Below are 4,626 nucleotides of genomic sequence, written 5' to 3' on the forward strand. Positions count from 1 at the left end.
CCAATGGATTTACATGTAGAAGACATAATGGGAATAGTGTGATTGACTATATGCTACTCTCTGAAGCCATCATGTATCGCATAAAGAGTTTTATGTTTGGTCAATGGACCCCGGAATCCGACCATCGCACCTTATGTATTGACCTTTCATGTGGAGAAGCAACTAAGCATGATAATCTTAGCCAAAGGAAAGAGAAGTTATCACTATGTATGGATTTCAAACGGGCACCAATGTACATTGAAATGGTTGAGAAAAAATTATGGATGACAAAGCTTCAATGTGATGCACCATTGGAAACTAAATGGGAAGCTTTCAAGAAAGCTATTTGTTCTTGTGCGGAAGAATGCTTTGCCATAAAGCATCTCCATGGTATCAACAAAGATAGATCACGCAAAAGGTGGTTTGATAAAGAATGTCAAGATGCTCGAAAGTCCTTGATAAAGCTTGATGCAACTATGGACAAAGACAACTATCAAAGTCATTTGCATACATACAAGGCATTGATTCAAAAGAAGAGAAGAAGATGGGAAGTAAAGCAACAAGAATTTCAAGTCCAAGAAAAGGCACATGCATGTGGAAAATTTTGGAGAAACTTGAGAGGCAAGCGGGTTGAGAATTTTGGTAACTTGAGTCTAGTGGATATGTACACACATTGTAGGCAATTATATGAGCAAGCAAATATTGAAAAAATGCCATTTTATGGTTCACTCCCATGTATGCCGTCTTTTTTTATTATTGAGGATGTATGCGGTGGGCTTGAAAAGTTGGCCACTCGCAAAGCGGGAGATCTTCAAGGTATCAAGCCGGAGATGATCAAATGGACGGGAGATTTTACCCATGAGTGGATGTGTGATATGTTCAACCTTGCACTTCAACATGGTATGCCTTATGATTGGAGTACTAATTGGGTTAAGCCTTTGCATAAAGGAGGGGATGTAAAGAATGTAAGCAACTACCGGACTATAATGATTGGGTCTCTTATGGCAAAGTTGTTTGGGTGCATAATGGAGATGAAATTGAGTGATTGGGCTGAAGAGACTGACAAGCGTGCAAAGGGACAAACGGGTTTTCGTCGATGCCATAGCATCATTGATCATCTTGTCACTCTTCGTGTTCTCATGGAGGAAAGTCGGTTGAAAGGCAAGCGATTGTATTGTTGTTTTGTGGACTTTAAGAAAGCCTTTGATATGATTCCACGTAACAATTTGTGGAGAAGGATGGAAGAACTCCAAGTGCCAAGTGAGTTTATGCTTGCGGTTTCTTGAATCTATGAGAAGGTGATTTGTCAATTGCGCATGGGAAGAGAAATTTCAGAAATTTTTGTAAGCACTATTGGGGTTAAACAAGGATGTCCATTGTCACCAACTCTCTTTGGTCTATGCATCGATCAATTGGAACAAATGGTACTTGACTTTATGCAAGAAGAAGGCATTGAAGAGGTCACTATTTGCAATGCGGTAATCATGCTTTTGTTGTATGCGGATGATGTAGTGCTTCTAGCACACACTTTAGAAGATGCACAAAAGCTTATGGTTGTCCTTGAGAACTTTTGCTTGCATAGTGGGCTGATTGTAAATGAATCCAAAACAAAGGTTATGCTTGTGAAAACCAACCATAAGGAGAAGCCATGCATTGTGTACAACAACGAGACACTTGAAGTTGTTGAGAGCTTTAAGTACCTTGGCCTTGAGGTTCCATCCAATCACAAGTGGCATGAATGTGCTATGCGTCGTTTGGAAGCGGGAAAGAGAGCATATTATGCATTTGAGAACATGTGTAATGCGGGAAACATCAAATGTTGGGTTCTCAAGAAGTATCTTTTTGATGCATTGGTGACACCGGTTCTTCTTTATGGAGTTGAAGTGTGGGCGGGAGCATCTCAAAGTCTACTTGGAAAGAGTTTGAGAATGTCCAAAAGCGTTTTCTTACAAACTTTCTCCAAGTTAAGACACAAACACCATATATGCTCCTACTTCTTCAGTCGGGATCTCTTCCAATTGAGGTTATGGGCATGGAAAGGGTTGTGGAGTACATGATAAAGATGCGTCAAAACCCCTCACATCGACTTCCTACAATTGCATGGGAAGCAAGCAAAAAAGTTCAAAAGACGCATAAAAGCAATATCTTGAGCACGGGATGGATGCAAGACATAAAGAAGTGGTTTGGGAGATGGGATGCATTACACTTGCTACATGATGCTTCAATTGACTCTCAAGTGAATGAAGCTTTTCTACAACGCCAATGTATTACGGCTTGGGAGAAATCCGGTGGGTCACGCTTCATACATTACACCACCTATATTGCCCCCAACTACAAAACCATGCTCTTCGCTGAGAGAGGAAACCGTACTCACACTTACATGCTTGAGCCTATTCCCTTGTCCACGATACGCACTATCGCAGCAATTCGGCTTAGCTCCCATTTCCTTCGATGCGAGATAGGGCGTTGGGGCAATGGAGAAGAGTCAGATCGATTGTGCACATTATGCTCACTGCAAGTTCGAGAGTCTGAGTACCACACACTACTAGAGTGCTCAGCTTTTGATCACATCCGAACTCGCTTCTCTCACATTTTCAGCCATAACTTAGACCTACACACTTTCCTCTCCCAGCCAAAGTGTGGGCTCTCCATTGCGAATCTCATCACTACAATTTTGGAGCATCCAGAGTCACTCATCAGCCATACACATACTACATCACATGTAACTTTGGTCCCATAGGTCATATTTGACCTCCGAAGACGATAATAAAATCTATTTATCTCTCTCTCTCTCTCTCCTCTCTCTCTCTCTCTCTCTCTCTCTTCTCTCTCTCTCTCTCTCTGTCTCTCTCTCTCTTTGTGACAGTCGGGCTGCAGGCAAAGCTCGCATGTGGAACACGATACACGGGGGTTTATTGTCCTAAGTTCTAGCTCATGTTTATAGTTGATGTTACCCACAACTCCCATCAAAATATGCATGACATGTGTGGGGGTTGTGTGGAGTGTCCCGTGTGTGTGTGTGTGTGTGTGTGTGTGGTGTTGTGTGTGTGTGTGTGAGAGAGAGAGAGAGAGAGAGAGAGAGAGAGAGAGAGAGAGAGAGAGAGAGAGAGAGACTCGAAAGCAGTGTGGCTATCAGCTCTGTGTTTGCTGTTACCCACAACTCCCATCAAAATATGCGTGACATGTGTGGGAGGGGGGTGTGTGGAGTGCCCCGTGTGTGTGTGTGTGTGTGTGTGTGTGTGTGTGTGAGAGAGAGAGAGAGAGAGAGAGAGAGAGAGAGAGAGAGAGAGAGAGAGAGAGAGAGAGAGAGAGAGAGAGACTCGAAAGCAATGTTTGGGAAAAACGTGTTTAAACTTAATATCGTGTCGTTTACAATTTCAAAAATGCCGGTTCATGGCAAGGGGAAAGTGAGAAATTCCGGCCCAAAATAGACAAAAATAGTGTAAAAACCCGAAAAATAAACCTATTTTTTAAAAATTTCCTCTTGGCAAATATGAGGAAAGGAATTTAGTATGTTTGGAAAAGTGATTTTTCAACACATTCTCGATAAATATAATAAATAAAGATAGAAAGAGCTCGAACAGGAGAGAGAAGAGAGAGAAACAGAGGAGAGAGAGAAAGAGGAGAGAGGAGAGAGACTTCTAAAAGCAGTGTTTGGGAAAAACTTGTTTCAACTTAACTTATGTGCAATTTACTTAATATGTTAAAAAGGTCGGTTGATGGCAAGGGGAAAGGGAGAAAGCCACCCCAAAAACAATAGAGAAAACATAGTGTAAAAATACCATTTTTCTAAATATCCAAATAAAAAATGGAAACATCTTCATTGGCAAGTTCGAGGAAAGGAATTTTGTATGTTTGGAAAAATGATTTTTCTTGAACATTGCTCGAAAGCTTGGAGGGGGGAGAGAGTCTAGTGAGAGAGACGATCTGATTTTTGTGGGGCATTTCTATTGGCTTCAATGAATAATACCTAGGAGTAGAGGGGAGGGAGCGGGACTCTGGTTGGAGTTTTTTGTTGGGTGAAGGTAGTAGAGTGGTCCTGCGCGCACACACACACACACCGTGAAAACCTCACAGTGCTTTCGAGTCTCTCTCTCTCTCTCTCTCTCTCTCTCTCTCTGCGCCTCCAACAAATAACAAAGACGTATGCAAAGCCTTCTAGTGCCGAGAGAATTTATGCATGCAGTCTTTCGCATCTACCAAGAAGTGATATGTCGACTACGTATGGGAGATGGAATTTCAGAATTTTTTGCAAGCACTATTGGTGTCAAACAAGGATGCCCACTTTCCCCAACCCTCTTTGGGCTACTCATTGATGAATTGGAATACATGGTTCTTGATTTTATGCAGCAAGAAGGCATAGAAGAGGTTAAGATTGTAAATGCGGTGATCATGCTTTTGCTTTATGCCGATGATGTAGTGCTCTTGGCACATACCTTAGAAGATGCACAAAAGCTTATGAGTGTTTTGGAACGCTTTTGCCTACATAGCGGGCTGATCGTGAATGGATCCAAAACCAAGGTTATGCTTGTAAAGACCCTCAATGACGAAAATCATGCATTGTATACAACAATGAGAAACTTGAAGTGGTAGATCACTTCAAGTACCTTGGCCTTGAGGTTCCATCCAATCATAAATGGAAGGATT

Source organism: Adiantum capillus-veneris, chromosome 12 (assembly GCF_014529385.1).
Source record: "Adiantum capillus-veneris isolate H3 chromosome 12, ASM1452938v2, whole genome shotgun sequence".
NCBI classification, from domain to species: Eukaryota; Viridiplantae; Streptophyta; class Polypodiopsida; order Polypodiales; family Pteridaceae; genus Adiantum; species Adiantum capillus-veneris.